Source organism: Acomys russatus, chromosome 4 (genome assembly GCF_903995435.1).
Source record: "Acomys russatus chromosome 4, mAcoRus1.1, whole genome shotgun sequence".
NCBI classification, from domain to species: Eukaryota; Metazoa; Chordata; class Mammalia; order Rodentia; family Muridae; genus Acomys; species Acomys russatus.
The window spans coordinates 66,941,925-66,960,752 of NC_067140.1; the positions used below are offsets into that span (position 1 = coordinate 66,941,925).

The 18,828-nt window shown below is 48.5% G+C and overlaps 1 pseudogene; it reads right to left on the reverse strand.

Annotated features, from left to right (window-relative positions):
* Positions 1–2,183: 2,183 nt before the first annotated feature.
* On the reverse strand, positions 2,184–2,491 carry LOC127188641 (60S ribosomal protein L36a-like; annotated as a pseudogene).
* Between the last annotated feature and the right edge of the window lie 16,337 nt (positions 2,492–18,828).

Sequence of the window (18,828 nt, forward strand, 5' to 3'; positions counted from 1 at the left end):
CCTCCAGGCAGACGAACAGTGTGTCTCTTTCCTTACTTCCCCCCAGCCCTTCCTAATCTCAAACCAACAGAGCCTGGAATCGAAGGAGACATGGTGACTTACTCCAGAGCATCCAATAAGCCCAGTGGATTTACCTGAGATGTTATCTCCTGCCTCCAACCTTACCAGCTACAGGCCAGAATGTATCTAACTGAACTTCCGGAAGTGCTGAGGCTGCTTGCTTCTTTGTAGACAAAATTGTCAACTCTGTAGCTCAGGATGGTCTCAAACTCACAGAATCCTCCCTCCTTCAGGAGCCTGATAAAATGCTGGCTTTGAAGAGTCATTCCTCTCTCAAAAAAAACTCTGTGGCTACCCATTGCCCATGACGTTTCGAAAGACCTCCATTTCCTAACTGCTAACCTGTCCTCTTTCTCTGTGCCTTACAGCCTTACTCTAGGCCCAGTCTTGTCTGCTCACTGGCTCCCTAGCTCCCCAGATGTACCCCCATCCATGAACGATCTTTGCTTGCAGAAATCTTACTCAGCCTTCAGAATGCTGCACAGATCTGCAACTTCCCCTCCAGAGTGAATCCCTGTGAGCACAGCAGAGAAGGCTTTGTATGTTTTCCTTCTTGGAATTCACAAGCATCTGCCCATTTCTGAAGACCTAAGCCTGAGGACATGTGGTCCAAGCGGTGCAGAGCCCCAGACCTGCAGGGCTCTCAGTGATTAAGGTAGAGGTGTGTGGTCCTTGGAGTTCAGAGTCAGGCTAGAGAGGTGGCAAAGAAATGCCCGTGTGTCAGGTGGCACAAGGGTCCTGCACAACACATTCACACCCATAAGCATTAGTTAGGTGCCTACTGTATACCATACACGAGAAGCAAGACCAGAGCACCACCGTGGGAAGGGCCTCCAGAGGCACCGCACATAGGAGCCCTACATGATGGTTTCCATGGCTTTGGATCAGGCAGTGCTCTCCTGAATTAGAGGCTGGGCAGTGGTGTGCTTTGTGATTCTAGCATTTGGGGGTGGACTGTGGTCAGAGGGATCGCTCATCTGAGTCTGGGCAAGGTAATACGACCATGTCTCAAAAAAGAAGAGGGGGGAATAGGTAAGATGGACTTGACTTTGTGTGCATCAAAACACAACAAACAAGCCGGGCAGTGGTGGTGCACACCTTTAATCCCAGCACTAGGGAGGCAAAGGCAAGTAGATCGCTGCGAGTTCGAGGCCAGCCTGATCAACAAAGTGAGTCCAGGACAGCCAAGGCTACACAGAGAAACCCTGTCTCAAAAAACAAAAACAAACAAACAAACAAAAACACAAAACAAACAGCAAACCTGTAGAGAAGAGTGAAGAAAAGGCAGCCAAAGAATGAAAGAAAATGTCTAAGAATCCTTTATTGAGGCTTAACATCTAAAACATGTTGAAGATTCTGACAATGGCATAGCCTCCTCTAAAATAAAACAACCCAGCTAAGAAAACAAGCAAAGGACTTGAATAGACACTTCTCTCTGAAGAAACGCTGGTGGCCAGTAAGCAAATGAAAAGACACTGGCAAGCCATGAAGAAAATGCAGTGAGGGCTGAGGAAATGCTCAGCGTGTGAGAAGCACACAGTACCTGCTCCAGGCGTGGGCATGCATGCAGCCCCAGCACTGGTTGAAGCAGAGACGGGAGGATTGCTGGGGTTAGCTGGCCAGCCAGCTCAGCTGCAAGAGGACCTGTCTCGGGGGGAGTAAAAGTAGAAAGTGACAGGGGACACACAGTGCCCTCCTATGTCCTGCTCCTGGACACGCATCAACAAACAGGCAAATAGACCACACACACACAAAACAACCAACCAGTGACTCGCCACCACTCCAAAGACTACTAATGGAAAAAAGAAAAACTAGAGTAAAAACAGTTGCCGAGGATGTGCAGATCATTGGTGGGAATGTAAAATGGCACAGTGTAGGAGACGGCGAGGATTCCTCAAGAGGTCGGCACAGAGCTGTGAAATGGGGCAGCAGTCCCTCTCCTGGAATTGCTCCCGGGATTAAACCCTGTAGTGATAGAAGCAGGGCCCCAAAATGAAATTTCTTTTTTTTTTTCCCCCAGAGAATTTCTATAATGCTTTCTTTATTCCTTCCCCAAAAGACCAACTGCAACGAAATGAGGTGAGTCAAAGCTCATGACTTAGTGTCTTCATAACAATATCACCTTAGAACTGGATCACTTGGCCCTTTCTCTTCCTATCGCCTCCCAGCTCAAAATGCTCACATCTCTTAATAGCCAGCAGCCTCTTAGATCTGCAGTTGTGTTCTCAGCACAATCTTCTTTGTAGTTTTAGCCTTTTGGCAGAAAATAGGCTTAGTCTGCCCATCACAGCCACTCTGTTTCCTGTCATAACACCGCTTTCCCTGAGCATATAAAGAATCCTTGCCCTTCTTGTACTGGGTCACTTTGTGGGTTTGGTGTCTTGCCACACTTCTTGCAGACTGTCCGGCGGGTCTTAGGAATGAGCACCATGTTGGTGGGAGCGTTATCCGCTCAGAAAGAAAGAGGGAAGGCCAGCCCCCAAAAGACACTTGTAAAACACACTCCTAGCAGGGTCATTCACAGCTGCCAAAGGACAGAAGGACCTTGTGCCTATCAACAGAGAATGGACAAAGAGATGTGCTGGTGTACGGGGTGGAATACTAATCAGGACAAATGCAGCTCTGACACTTGCTCTGTAACATGCCGGGGAGATGCTGCATCACTCTAGTTCATGAATGATCCAGAGACAGAAAATGGAATGAAGTTTTCAGGGCTGGGAGAGGAGAGAATATGGAATTGCTTGCTAATGGTCACAGAAGCTGTGTTGTGGATCATGAGAACATTCTGAAAATAGACGGTGGGGCTGGCTACGTAACCAGGGCAAGAGTACACCTAAAGACGGGATAAGTAAAATTCATCTTATGTATATTTTATCACACACACACACACACACACACACACACACACACACACACACACACGTGTTGCAACTTTGCAATTCCCCCAGCTGCCTGCTGACTCAACTGGGTAACAAGCAAGCCTAGGGAGGCTGGAAGTGGTGACAGGAAACTCATGACATCTCCCAGACCCCAGCCCATCCAGCACATGACTGCACTGACTACCTGGAGAGGCCTGAGAAAGAGTCCAAGCTTGGATGAGGATCTGAGGATCTGAGGTGCTCCCAAGATGCTCAGGCAGCACTTAGCCCAATGGAGAAGGCAGAAGATATGCCTTTGCTGGGAAGGTAGCAAACGGCCTAAGAAAGAACTCTGCTTCCCCGGGGCCCCAGGCCTCTGTACCCACTGCCTCCGAAAAACACATGTGGCTTCTGGAGACTAGCCCAGACTGCCCCCTCACTTTAATGAAAAGCAGCCTGTTAAATACATTTGGAGTCAGAGTAGCCCTAGGGCCTAGATCCCCACACATGGTGTCAGGGCCAGCTCCCCTGCAGCCAGAACACCAACAAGCTATGTCTTTGCTGTCCCCAACTCCCTGTCTCCTATAACTGAGGTCCTAGAAATGGCAATGATAACTCTTGTGGGGGCGCTTATGGGATTTTGACACCTTGGTACCAAAATGGAGCATGTGAGAGACCATATGACAATGTTGCCTCATTTGGCCCAGCCCTACTACCACAGGGATCAGTCCCACTGGAGTCCAGCGTGCTGGCTCAGCCTGCTCCACCCCAAATGCCCAGAGGACAGTTTTTAATAAAGAAAGAGCAGAGACAACGGGGGTGGGGGTGAGGGAGAGCATTGTCCCTGTGTGAAAACCTGGTGCAGAAAGGGAGGTGCCATGGGCTTGGATTGGGGTAGTCAGCCTACTTAGGTACCCAACACTCCTTGAAAATAAATTCTGTCCTAGGAGAAAGGGAGGGATAGATAGGGGTCTTGGGACACAGAGGATTCTTCCTGTGAACAATGACTTTTGGAGAGTAATGTCCTCAGACAGAATTTCCTGATGTTCATTCTGGGTCCCCAAGCAGGACATGCTGAAGGAAGGCTTAAATGACCACACTTGGAATCGGCACGTGCCATGTCAGAGCCATTAGACTGCTCTGGCATATATTGGAAACCTATGTTGACCGCATGTGAGACCAAGTGTCCCAGGACATCTAGGGAAGGTTGGCTGGGGCCCCAACTCCCTGACCTCTAATCTTAGAAGCCCAGTCCAGCAGGCAAGAGAAGGGCAGAGGCAGGGTCACTGTGGGTAACTTTCTCCAGCGTAGGATTCAGTTTCTGTTTCCTGTTCCCCCAACTTCCCTATCAGCTGGAGAAAGAGAGATACAGATGAGGCCAGCTGGGGGACACCCAGAAAGAGAAGGAAGAACACAGTGGGCAATTCTAGAAGTAGATTATTTTCAAAACAGAGAAGAACTCCAAACATGAGCCCAGCATCAATTGTCTAAGCCACAGAATCCATACATAATGTCTACTGCATTTTCTTTCCAGACAGGGGGGCTCAGGTCTCTCTGAATGCCTATGTAGCTGAGGATGACTTTGAACTTGTGATCTTCCTGCCTCTCCCTTCCAAATGCTGGGGTTACAGATGCAATCATTATACCTGCCTTATGTAGTCAGAGGATTGGGTCTAGGGCTTCGTGCACTCCAGGCAAGGACTCTGCTGACGCACTGCATCCCCAGCCACCATCCCTCTTCTTGATAAGTTTTCCTCCTCTGTCCCTGAATTTGCTCTGTAACCAGGCGAGCCTTCAGTCCGAGATCCTCCTGCCTCCGCCCACCGAGCAGCTGTGGTGACAGACCTATACCACTAGGCCCGGTGGTGGCTAAGCAGTGACTTTGACAGGAGTAGTTTGTTCCACAACCAAGTTTCAGCCAGTTCTGACTGACTAACCCACAACAGGTGAACCAGCAATGTGAATAAAACAGAGAGGGGTGCATTAGAGTAAGAAAATTAGGGGTTGCATGGGCGTGCGGTAGCCTGGGATCTGGACTGAAATCCAAGGTGGGAATGGGTACAGATGAAGATGAGGTGGGGCTGGGTAGGGGTGTGAGGGGTGGGCTTGAGGTTTGGGATGGTGTGTTGGGTTGTAGGAGGAAGGCACGTAGTAAGTGCTTGGAGCTACCATTCCAGTGAGGTGAGAATAGTTGAAACGGAGAAGCCTGGTGTGGCTGGTGTGGAGTTGGGAGTAGGGCTATGGCCGGGGCTACACTGGGGCCCGGATAGGATCTAGCACAGCTTCGTGTTTAGGGTTTGCATGGGTTTGGAGGGTCCAGGAGTCACACACACATGCATGCCCTGTGCCAGATAGTCCGAGGCCCACTTCACTCCCCCTAACCTGACCTGCCTCCCGTCCATGTGCAGAGATGGAAGAGTCTGTTCCACAGGAGGAAATGGCTACTGGGCTAGCTGACAGTGCCTGCCAGAGAAGAGAACAGGAAGGAAGGCCGGGAGCTCAGCACAGCTGGCCCCCCTGCTACTGCTTCCCAGGAGAGGCAGAGCCTGGCCTGGGCTCTGTTTCCTCTTTCCTGAGCCCTCAGTCCTCTCTCTGTGTCCAGCTGAGAGCTTGCTCAGAGGGCAGCTGAAGGCCTTGCACAATCTCAGGACAGGAAAAGCCTAGACATGGGAGAGGCCCCCACTGGACCACGGACTTGGGGACTTGCACAGCTGAAGTGGTACCCAGGGCCACAGTGAAGTCTTCTCGCGGGCAAATGGGAAGGGAAGCTGGTCTTCTCATTCTTCATCCAGGCCTAGACCTGTCTCTCTGGGCCACCCAGCCTTTGGGGATAGTCCCTGAGAGCCAAGCCCAACCTGTCCCAGGAGCATCACAGGCAATTAGACCAAGGCATTCACTTCCAAGTCCCCCCAGAGGTCTCCCTATGCCTCATACAGCCTGGCTTACTCTAAGAAGCACCCCCCCAAAGAAGCATATTGTGAGGAACTCAGGGGTCCTACTATTCAAACCAGGCATGGTGGCAAATCCTAGCACTCAGAAGGCTGAGGCAGGAAGATCTCAAGTTCAAGGCCAGGCTCTGCTTAAAAAAAAAAAAAAGACCTTATTTGAATAAAGAAGAAACAAGACCACAGAGGAGGGCCTGGAGACTCATCTTTCAGAAGACTTAAGTTAGAGTCCCAGCACCCGCATGGCCGCTCACAACCTTCTGTAACTCCAGCTCCAGGAGATTTGTCTCCCTCTTCTGGCCTCTGTGGGTACTGCATATATGTACATACAGACAAGCCGCCCATATACACGCAACAAAAACAAGACCACAGAAAAGACTCCACCACGCATTTTCATTTTTGGTTGTTTGTTGTTTGAGACAGAGTTTTTCTGTGTGGCCTTGGCTGTCCTGGAACTCACTCTGTAGACCAGGCTGGCCTCCGACTCACATGGATCTGCCTGCCTCTGCCTCGAGAGTGCTGAGACTGTAGGAGTGCGCCATCACTGCCAGGCCCTCCACTCTTAAAACACAAGCTTCTCTCCCACATGAGGGCCTACTATGTGCAGCTGACACAGGAGCTGCTGCTAATTGGGCTTATTTCTGGTTTGGTTCTTGTCATTTATGGTGGTGGCAGTGGGGGGCGGGGGAGGGAAGGAGGGAGGCAGGCACAAGAATCAGAGACTCACTCATTCACACACTCAGGAGTTCGGTAAAAACACTAAACGTAAAGCTGTAACATATACACAGAGGAGCTGGCGTAGACCTGAGGAGACTCTGTGCTCGATGCTTCGATCTCTCTGAGTTCACGTGAGCTTTGCTCAGTTGTTCTCCCTGTGTCCTCCATACACTCTGGCTTTTATGCTTTCCCTGTTCTTCCGCAGGGTTCCCCAAGCTCTGAGGGGAGGGGTTTGATGGAGACATCTCTTTGAGAGCTGAGTGTTCCAAGGTCTCTCTCTCTTTCTTTGCATAATGTCTGGCTGTGGGGTTTTATTTGTTCCCATCTGCTGCAGACAGAAGTTTCTCTGATGATGGCTGAATAAGGCCATCTATCTATGAGTATAGCAGAATATCATTAGGAGTCATTTTATTACTATTTTTTTAAGTCCAGTAGTGTTTGGATTTACCAGGTCCCTGAGCTAGCTGGTTGCCTATGGGGCAGGTAAGCCAGTCCTGGCCCCGCCCCCTTGCCCTAAGGAAGCCCAAGCAGGCGCCCAGGCCTCCAGGCTTTAGTCTGCTAATGGAACTCAACAAGCAAGCATCCAGTCCCCACTGCCAGTCACCTGTCGACCCCCAGGACTGCAGAGAACTCAGTGTGACACCTACAGTAACCCACAGGGTATCAGGGTGGCCCAGGTCTGGCTGGTGCAGGCTCACACAGCTAGACTTTGTTCCAGACCACTGGCTCTGTCATACAAAGAACAGGCTACAGGTAGCAGGTTGGCCCAAATAGGAGGAAAGACATCAAGCGCAGGGCCTACTCAGGTCTACGCCAGGTCCTCTGTGTGTGTGTTATAGCTTTAAGTTTAGTGTTTTTATGGAACTCCTGAGTGTGTGAACAAGTGGGTCTCTGATTCTTGTGTCTGCTCTTGGTCCAGCTTTGATGTGATGGCTTTGGCTTTATCTTATTGTATTTTATTTTAATATGCTTGGTTGTTATCTCTTAGAAGCCTATGCTTTTCTTTTTTGTTTGTTTGTTTGTTTTGTTTGTCGAGGCAGGGTCTCTCTGTGTAGCTTTGGCTGTCCTGGACTCGCTTTGTAGACCAGGCTGGCCTCGAACTCACAGTGATCCACCTGCCTCTGCCTCCCAAGTGCTGGGATTAAAGGCCTGCGCCACCACGCCTGGCTGACCTATCTTTTTCTAATGAGAGACAGAAAAGAAGGAGAGTGGAAGTGAGGAGAAACTGGAAGGAATGGAGGGAGAGGAAACTGTAATCATAATATATTAAATGAGCAAAGAATCTGTTTTCAATAAAAGGGGGAAATGGCTACAAAACCCAATAGCAGGAATATAAACAAAAAAGAATGTGTCTCTGTTTCTCTTGAGTTAGAATTGGCATAAAATTTATCTTTTGTGTGTGAATAAATTAAAATAGGGCCTTGTTATACAGTCTGGGTTGGCCTTGAACTTGTAATCTTCTTGCCTCAGCTTCTTGAATGCTGGGGTTACAGCTGTGTGCCACCGTGTCCGTCTGGCAACTTGATGACCATCTTGGACTTGGCCCCTTTGTTTTCAGTCTGCTATCTTCAATCAGTGCTTCTACTCATGGTCCAAGATGGCTGCTGGTGCTCCAGCCACTAAGCAAGACATAGGAAGGGTCAATGCAGCCCAGCCCAGCTCTGTAACATTCCTTTAAATTGCATACTATATGCTTGTTTATGTCGAACTAACTAGAACTTAGTAACAAGGTCTTGTGTAATTGTCCTAATAGAGACTGTGCCCCGGTAAATATTGGAGATTCGTTACCAAGTCTATTAGTTTCTGATATTCAGATTCTGGCCTCCTGAGAAGGTGCACCAGCCAAATTGCCACTGTTTGTGCAGTGCCTCAAGCCTCCCCCAGAGGGCGCCAGAGTCCTCTGTTTCCTTGGCCTTCAGACTCCAGGGTTTTTTTCCATCAGAGGTGTGGGGCTCTCTGCTGGTTGGATTTCTTTTGAAGGCTGAGCAGTGGAGGGGCAGATGAACTCTCACATCAAGGCCCAAAGAGAATTCAAAAAGGCGTAAGTCTTTTGGAATCTCAAAGCCCGCCCGCAATAACACACCTCCTCCAGCAAGACCGCACTCCTAATCCTCTCCCAACAGCCCCTTAGGGGACCAAGTGCTCAAGCACCAGAGACTTAAAAAGGGGCATGTCATTCAAACCAACACAGTGATGTACAACCAGAGAATCAGGAGCTACCCTGGGGCTAGGACAGGAGCATCTGGATGCTCCTCTGGCAGTCAGCCCATCCTGAAGAGGATTAGGTATCTCACCTCCCGCCACACAGCCCCCCATTTGCATAAAGATGAGCTGGTCAGATCAGTGACTAGGCAGAGAAGGAGAAAGAGCAGAGAAAGAAGTTCTTTTTCTTTCCCCACCAGACAGAGTTTTTCTGTGTAGCCTTGACTGTCCTGGACTCGATTTGTAGACCAGGCTGGGCCTCAGACTCACAGTGATGGGTCTGCTTCTGCCTCCCAAGTGCTGGGATTAAAGGCGTGCGCCACCACAGCCCGGCAAGAGAGAAAGTCTTAACTGAATGAAAGATAAACTAGGTGTAGAAATGAAAGCCTGTAGCCCCGGCACTCAGAGGGTGGAGACAGGAGGATTGGGAATTCAGGACAAGCTACATGAGATCCTATCTCCAAACAAACATGCAAGCACAAAAAAAATGATAACACCAAGCATGATAGTGCATGTCTGTAACACTAGCACCTGGGAAGCAGGAAAATTGGGAGTTTGAGACAAGCCTTTTCTACATAATGAAAGAGGAGGGAGAGGAGGGAGGAGGGGGGAGGCTAGAGGGGAGGGCTCAATGGCAAACATTTGCCTAGAATGTACAAGGTCCTGGATTTGACCTGGGGGGGGCGGTGGAGAAGAAAAGAAGGAGGAGAAGGAGGAAGAGGAGGAGGAGAAGGAGGAGGAGGAAGAGGAGGAGGAGGGGAAGGAGGAGGAAGAGAAGGAGAAGGAGGAAGAGGAAGAGGAGGAGGAGAAGGAGGAAAAGGAGGAAGAGAAGGAGGAGGAGGAAGAGGAGGGAGGAGGAGGGAGGAGGAGAAGGGTGATGATGATGATGAGGAGGAGGAGGAGGAGAGAATACCATATAGCTACAGAGTGCCTGGGCCTGCTGTGGGCCTGGCAGCACTTTGAGCATGGTACATGGAGGGCAGGGGAGTCTCTGAACCAGCCTGTACTATCATCTCCGTTCACAGGAAGCTGAGTCACCGGGAGGTAAAGAAACTGAAGCTCGGGGTTTGTGTGGCAGCTGGGCGGGGATGGAATGTGGACACAGGCAGCCATTTCCTGAGTCCAGCTCAGAACTACCCAGCTACACTGCTTACTAAAAGAACCTGTAAACAGAAAGTAAAGAAGCTGATGCAAACAGATAACACAAAGAACAGAAAGGGGTTTATGAAAAAGGGAAGTTTTGATGCTATTATATTCATGAAACAACAAAGCAGATTTGAAAGAAAAGAGGGAAAAAAAATAAGACCTGGAAAATTTAAAATAGAATAGCTACACGGGATTTTAAATAGAAAGAAATGAGAAATTCTGTGGTTACGGTTTCCAGAATTAATGCACGTTTCCTTTTTCTAATTTTAAGTGTGTGTGTGTGTGTGTGTGTGTGTGTGTGTGTGTGTGTGTGTGTGATGTCAGAGGACATCTTGGTGGAGTTAGCTCACTCTTTCTACCTTTGTTCATGCAGCAAGTGCTCCACTGAATGAGCCTCCTCACCAACCCTTCACTCCTCTTTTTTTGGTGGGAGCATGTCAGAATTGGGGACAGGAAGTCTTGACTTCAACTAAAGCCACATGTACAACTATAATCCCAGTGGTAGGAGGATCAGGAGTCTGAAGCCAGAAGCCGCTACTAGACAAGTCCCAGGCCAGCTTGGGCTCCATGAGATCAAACAAACAAAATATTCCAAGTCCTGTATTCTCTAGTGGATAAATACAATTAGCCTGGGTCCTGTTTACTACACACAAGGGGCATGCTTCCACTAAGAGAAGCCAGGATGAAGAGAAGACTAAGAGCAGAAGAGAGAAACTGTGACCTTGGGGCCTTAAAAATATTACTCCCTCCCCGGATCAAACCGTACCTAAAGCTAAAAGCTACAAGGTCTCCAATGAATTATCCAATTCTATCTGTCTCCATTGTTTCCATCAGCCCTCAGGTGAGCCGCCATGGAGGTGAGCTGCCAGGACTTGGTTACAAACTCATCTGTAAAGAGAAACTTGCAACAAACAGAAATCACATAATTGCCTTGGGAGAGCAGTTCATCAAAGAAAGGTCCCAGGAGGGGAGGCCGGGAGTGTAGCTCAGCGTCTGAGTGTCTGCTTAGGGTTCACAGACCCTGGGTTACATACCAGACCCCAAAAGGAAAGAAAGAAAAAGGAGGGAGGCAGGAAGAGAGAAAGATGGAGAAGAAAAGGATGCTAAACAGGCAGAAAGGAATTCCGGGTAAACCCAACAGCAGTTTCATGCTTCCATTAACTTATGCAGGACCCTGGCTTGACAATATGTACACCAGGCTTCCTGGTGACACATGAGATGATGCCTGACTTTTCTCCCAGGAAGAAATAAAAAAGACAAGTAGAAAACTAGAAACAAGGCTAGGTGTGGTGGCACATGCTTTGGGCAGGTCTCTGTGAGTTTAAGGCCAGCCTGGTCTACATAGCAAGTTCTAGGACGGGCAGGATCACATTAAGAAAGAAAAAGAAAAAAGGCTTTCCCAAACAAAAGGAAAAAACTCAGTCCCTACTCCACTCAAAAGGCAAGTGGGTGAGCATGAAATGGCATTGCCAATGAAGATTAGTCAACCCCAAAGAGCTTCTATGCAGGACTAACGGCAAGAGTGGGAGAATGCTTGCCTGGCATCTAAGAGGCTCCTGGTTTGGTCTCCAGCACTGCAATCCAGTGTGGTATCACCCAAGTGTAATCCAGCACCTGAGAGGTAGAAAGGTCAGAAACTCAAGGCCACCCTTAGGTCTGCAGTGAGCTTAAGACCAAACTGAACTGTATGACACCTAGTCTCTAAAAATAGAAAGATTGGGCTGTGATGCAAACTATAGGCTTTAATTAATATGTGAATATTGGTTCATTCATTATAACAAATGCATTACATTAATAAGGCATTGCTAATAGGAAAAACTGTATAGGGTGAAGTAGTATAAAGGAGCTCTTCTACCTGCCCAGCAACTTTAAACTTTAAAGCTGTTTTGAAAATAAAGCATCATTAGCCAGGAGTGGTGGTGCAGACCTTTAATATCAGCACCGAGGAGGCAGAGGCAGGGGGATCTCTATGAGTTTGAGACCAGCCTGGTGTTAACACAGTGAGTTCCATGCCAGGTGGAGGAGCTACATAGTGAGACCTATCACTGAATGAATGAATGAATGAATGAATGAACGAACGAACGAATGAATGAAGTGTTTGTTAAGGAGGCATTCTGAAGTAGAAGATGAATGCATCAGGGTGGTAGAGGCAGCAGAGGGGAAGGTCCAGTCCTTGCTAGAGGATCAGGTGGCTGGAAGGCCACATTCCTTCAGCCAAGCCCTCACAGAGTCCTAGTGTAACACCAGCCCCAGACTCTATAGTGCAGTCCTGTGTCCCCAGCAGCAGATTCCCTGTGGCCTAGGCTGGGCCAGGGGTCTTACTAAACTCCTCATCCAAGTGGGCCAGAATCAGAGGCATTATGGCAAAAGATCCCAGGGGTCCAGTCTGGCTCCCCAGAGGGTAGTTTCAATGAATTTTAAGTGTTTTCCTGAATGCCAAGAATGAGTTAAGTCTGCGTACAACAGCACAAGGATTACACAGAGATGATGCTCTGATGACATCATCAGTTTATGCGGTTCTGGGGATCCAACCTGTGGTCTTGTGCGGGCAAGGCGAGCGCTCTACCACCCAATGGCGTAGCCAGCCCAAGAAGCCCTGGTTTTCAGAAGAAGGAAAAGGCTGGACATTTATCCAGAAAAGGAAAAGAGAGCTTCAGGACAGTGTGCAAGTGTCAGTACACTAAGCAAGTGTGCGACGACCTCCTGCACCCGGACCCACCCACTCAGGCACTGTGCTGGAAATAGGCACACACGCCTGCCTGGGAGAGAAGCCAGGGAGCAGAGCCCAGGACTCACGGAGCAGTCAGTCTCTTGAGCGAGCCTGGAATAGTGTAATTATAGCACTTGGGAGTCTAAAGCCGGAAGACTCCTACATGTTTGAGGCCAACCTAGTCTACATAGCAAGTTCCAGACCACCTATCACCATGCAGTGAGAGCCTCTATAAAATGAAAACTAAGTAAATAGCACTTGAACAACGAGGCACAGGTGGGGAAACTAGAACTTAGCAGGCCCTGTCCTCCCTAAGGCTCTGATCATTCAGCAGGACCGAGGAGGGTGCTCTGATCTGGGATGAAGCCAGGGCCCTTTTACAGGTGAGCCCTTTGTAGGAATTCAGGACATAGCTCTGGCAGGCCACGCCCACTCCTCACCTCCCACCAGTCTCCCAAAGGCCCACACAGACACAGGTCCCTCTGACCTGCCAGACAGACTGCCATCAGGTTTGATGTCTCTCCATAGACTCAGACCTTTTGATAATAGCCTGGGTCCCATGGGGACAGCGCTGTCCTCCGTGAGGTGAAGAGGCCCCTTCTTAGAGCAGCCCCAAGCTCTGCTGGAGGAGGTTGAAGGTCCAGTGCCCTGATCTGTATTGCTTTAGGCTTCAGAGACTGTAACACTGAAGAGTCACCTTTCTGCAGAGACGGGGGGGGGGGGGGGGGGGGGGGGGATAAATGAGGAAGGACGGGGCCAGAGATACTCACGAAGAAAACAAAGTATCAGAGAGGCTGTGGCTGAGAGTCCGCGCTTTGCAGAAACACTGGTGGGAGGGGGTAGAGGAGCATTATCACTGTTGCGGTGTGCGTGATAGCGAGCGTGACGTGCATGACAGGCACAAGATGTGTCACAAGATGCCACCTGATGTAGCTCAGTGTGGAGCACTCAACCAGCATGTGCACCACTCCCTGAGTTCCATCCCCAGCACCACAAAAACCAACACAGTGACACGTGAGCAGAGACAGCCAGGTGGATGTCAGAGGAAAAGAGCAACCCAGGCTGAGGGCAGAGTAACAGGTAGAGGCGTGCCTTGCGTGTGCAGAGAAGACCCAGGAGGCCAGCGTGGCTGGAGTAGCGGCAGGGATGGGATAACGAAATCCCCCCCAGCAGTGTGAGAGGTGAGATGGCACAGGCTGCCCGGCCCACTGTAAGGGCCTTTGCACTTAATGAAAACACTAGAGGGTTTTGAACAGAGCAGTAATGCGATCTGCCGGAGGGCTTAGCATAGCGCTCTGGCTTCCCTGTAGAGGACAGTTTGCAGCAGTCAGGCATAGTGAAAGTAGGGGCAGCTGGGAGACCATTGGGGTGTCCTAGGTAAAGTATGGTGGCAGTCTGGACCCAGTGGGAGTGTGAGCAGTGATCTCTTCCAGGTATATGCTGAGACTAAGGGGAAAAATGGAATCAAAGAAGACTGGGATCTTTTGGCCTAGCATCTGAAAGAGCAAAGTCCTCTGGGCTTAGAATAGCAGGAACTTGGGAGGAACCGGCTTGAGGGCTTGGGTTACAAACATCCTCGCTCCTAAGTGAAGACTGGTTCTGTAACTCAAGGTTGGAGGGAGCTCCAGCAGAAGAGGGGACTAGAAATGGCATTTGACAGGTCTGGTGACCCTGTGGAATGGGGGGAGATGAGAAAGAACTAAAGAGTCTGGAGGAACTCCTGGGTTATGACTAGAAAGCACAGTCCCGCCCTCAGAGCCCCAGTCACTCTGTTCTTAGCTCCAGAATAGGCTGCCTCTTCTGCACACTCTTCCCTTTAGGGAAACAGAATGAAGAAGCACACTGTGGATTCTAGGGGCTCTAAATCACAAAGTGGGGTGACACCAAGGGACTCCATGGCAGCCTTCACCCCTCTGTACTCAGCACTCCCCTGTTCTGTAGCCCCACCCAGGAAGCCGACCATGTGCTTTTTTTCCGCTTAGCTACACAGAGGTCATTGATGTCATCCAGGCCCTGCAGACTCACCCAGACCCACGTGTCACATCCTACTTCACCATTGGTGCTGTCACAGTGTGTGTGGAGCCGCTGAGCTGCTACATGGAGCACAGGTAGATACTCAGGACCACCTCCAGCCCATCACGTGGTGTTGATGTGAACTGTGGTGATTTTCCCTCCCACCATGAGATAGGTCTTTATGCATGTTTAGCTTGTGGAACCGCAGCAGTCTGTGGTGTATGCAGTCCGTGGTGTATACAGTAAGTATCCCGTTACTCTTTGATTTGGATAAAGTCCTGAAAAGGCTCAGAACAGGATAAATGGGACTATGGAAGTCGGGCTTCATTCAATCTGTGAGAACAGGAGCCTTATCTTTTCAATACTTAGTGCATAGTAAGTGCTCATGAAGGATCTGTTGTGGTGGGGGACAGGGTGGTGCAGTTTGGGGTTGGGAACTCGCCAAGTGTATGTAAAGGGCCCTGGGTTCAATCCTAAGCACTTCAAAGAAGAAAATCAGAAGAAAAAAAAAAAAAAAAAAAAAGAGGCTGGGGGGAGGGGAGGCAACTGTGAAGGACCTCAGATCCAAGGAAGCTCCTGAAGGCTTCCTTCTTTTTTCTTTTTTCTTTTTTCTTTTTTCTTTTTTCTTTTTCTTTTCTTTTTTTTTTTTTTTTTTTTTTTTTTTTTTTTTGAGGTTTTTTTGAGGTTTTTTGTTTGTTTGTTTGTTTGTTTCTCTGTGTAGCCTTGGCTGTCCTGGACTCACTTTGCAGACCAGGCTGGCCTCGAACTCACAGCGATCCACCTGCCTCTGCCTCCCAGTGCTGGGATTAAAGGCATGCACCACCACCACTGCCTCTGAAGACTTCCTTCTTTCACAGCTCTCAGAGAGCCAAATGCCCTCCCGCCTCTACTCCAGAACCTAGCATTTCCAGTTAATAAACCAGAGAAGGGCTGTGGACAGAGCTGTCTCATCACATCCTATCAAGGTCCGTTGTTCTCCAAGATGCCCTTTATCCAGAAGAGCCCTTGGAACCTTGTAAACACTTACTCCAGCCACAAAAAAATACTAGAAAATATCATGGAGCCAGAAAGAGTGGTGCACACCTTTAATCCCAGCACTCAGGCAGAGGCAAAGCAGTCAGATCTCTATGAGTTCAAGGCCAGCCTGATCTACAGAGTGAGTTCCAGGACAGCCGGAGCTACATAATAAGACCTTGTTTAAAAAAAAAGACAAAAACAAAAAATGAAAACAAAACAAAACTAAACTAAATAAAAACAAAAAACAAAAATATGTCTGAGTCTAACTGTGTTCGGTCACCTGGTTTCTCAAGCACAACAGCACCCCCCCCCCCAATCCCTACTCCCACCTGCATCCTCACTCTTGCACTGTCTCACACAGGAGAACTAACCTTGACCCAGTGCAGTGGCACAGGCCTTTAATTTCACCATTTGGGAGGCAGAAAAAAGCAAATCTCTGGGGAATCCAAGACCAGCCTGGTCTACATACAGAGTTATGGCTACATAACTCAGCCAGGCCAGCCAGGGCTACATAGTGAGACCCTGTAAAACACACACACACACACACACACACACACACACACACACACACACACACACAAACAACAAAAAACAAAAACAACCAAACGAACCCAACTCTGCTCCCTTTGAGCAGGTAGAACTCTTTCCTTCACCCCCACCACTCTGTCCAGCTCTCTAACAAGCCCTTCACCTGAAGGTTGATCCATTTCCCCTCTCTTATTAAACCTTGTTCCTTCCAAAGCACCTAATAGAAATACGTGATAAAGGCATGTGGAGGTGAAGGCTTGTAATCCCAGCACTCAGAAGCCAGCTGCCTCCAATGAGACCCTGTCTCAAATAAATGAAAGAAAGACATAAAAGCCGTAAGCGAAAGTGAGGGGCTGGGGGCACTGCTCTTAAAGCGAACTTGTGTTTGGTCCCAGAACCCATGTCAGGGTAGCTCACAACTACCTGGAACGTCAGCTCTGGAGAAATCGGATGCCTCTGGCCTCCTGCGGCACCCACACTCCTGTGCACGCATCCACACACAGACATCCAAACAAACTTAACTAAAAATAAAATCTTTAAATAATAAGTTTAAAAAAACAATAAACGGGTGCTCCAGCACATGTATAGCAGACATGGTTTGATAAATACATTATTAAAAGACTGAAGGCAAGTATATAATCTACTTGTTATAAAAATAAGGCTTAAATTGAAGTGCATATAATCCTGGAGTATAAAACTATAAAGACTAAGCCGGGCATGGTGGCGCATGCCTTTAATCCCAGCACTCGGGAGGCAGAGGCAGGCGGATCGCTGTGAGTTCGAGGCCAGCCTGGTCTACAAAGTGAGTCCAGGATGGCCAAGGCTACACAGAGAAACCCTGTCTCAAAAAACCAAAAAAAAAAACCAAAAACAAAAACAAAACTATAAAGACTAGGAATGTGGCCTAATCGGTAGAGTGCTGGTCCAGGACGCATGAAACCCTGGCCTCAGTTCCCAGAACCACATAAAACTGAGCATGGGATGCATGTTCAAGATGTGGAGGCGGTGCCGGGCGGTGGTGGCGCACGCCTTTAATCCCAGCACTCGGGAGGCAGAGGCAGGCGGATCACTGTGAGTTCGAGGCCAGCCTGGTCTACAAAATGAGTTCAGGACAGTTGAGACTACACAGAGAGAGACTCTGTCTCAAAAAACAAAACAAAAGAAAAACAAAACACAAAAGCTGTGGAGGCAGGAGAATCAGAAATTCAAGTTCATCTTCAACTACATATGAAGTTCCAGGCCAGCTTTCAATACACATGATCCTGCCTTAAAAAACAACAGCAACTGCCGGGCATGGTGGTGCACGCCTTTAACCCCAGCACTTGGGAGGCAGAGGCAGGCAGATCACTGAGTTTGAGGCCAGTGTGGTCTACAAAACGAGTCTAGGAGAGCCAAGGCTACATAGAGAAACCCTGTCTCAAAAACAAAACAAAACAAAACAACAACAACAACAAACCAAGGATAAAGGCAGTTGGATGCCGTAGTGGGTAAAGGCATTTGTCATCAAACTTGATGACTCGAGTTCACCTCTTAGGACCCACATGGTAGAAGAAAAAAACCTACTCCCGAAAGTTGTCCTCTGACCTTCTCATGTGTGCCGTGGCATGTATGCTCCCCTCCCTGTCACACTCACATAAAATAAATAAAATATAGATAAATAAAATAAGCAGCAGAAATAGGTATGTCATAGGAAGCGTGAAATACTAGTAAACTCATTTTGTTTTTTTGTTTTTTTTTCAGATTGGGATACCAAAAACGTTAAAATAAACAAATAAAAGTTGCTAATTTTGCTCAATTTTTAGATATGAGTGAGAATTTTTTTCCACAAAGTAATTTACTGTAGTGAGTTACTAATATTCTGTTGAAAAACTAAGGAGTGGCCCGTGGTATGTGGAGCAGAATAAAAGAATTACCAGAACTATGATCACAAACAGCAGGTTCAGCCTAGGCCACGCAGCAAATTTAACACTCTAACTTAGGGAGAACCTGGCTCTCCACAACTGACAGCAAGGCCTCATTGCCAAGGACAACACCCACACACCTCACTGAACACGAAAAGTTGAATTGGTGTCTACATGGAGCCTTCACCCCTGTATTCTAGTGTCTTTGGTGCTGGGAGGTTCTCTACAGGCAACCTAAAGAGAAATGTATACATCAACCCAGACACAAAACACTGTCCTGCCTGTGAGATATGCTAAGGCAGCAGTGGCACAGAACTTGTGGGAGTAGTCAACCAATGTTTGATTTGACTTAAGGCCCACTCCACAGGATGGAATCCATATCCAACACTGCTTGGATGACCAAGATCCAGAGACTAGATAGTCCGGAGACCTAGGGCAAAAACCAAACACTACTGTTCTAAAGAAAAACGTATCAATCAAATGACTTCTAATGGTTCTCTGCTATGCTCATAGGTCAGTGTCTTATTCAGTCACCACCAGAGAAGCTTCCTCTTGCAGTAGAAGGGAACAGATGCAGACACTCACAGCTAGATGTTCCTCGGAGAGAGAGTCCTTGGAACACTCATCTCTAATTGGGAGTCTCCATCAAATCCTTTCCTTCAGAGCTCAGGGAACCTTGCAGAAGAGGAAAAGGAAAGGGAGTGAGAGCCACAGGGGATGGAGGACCAGGA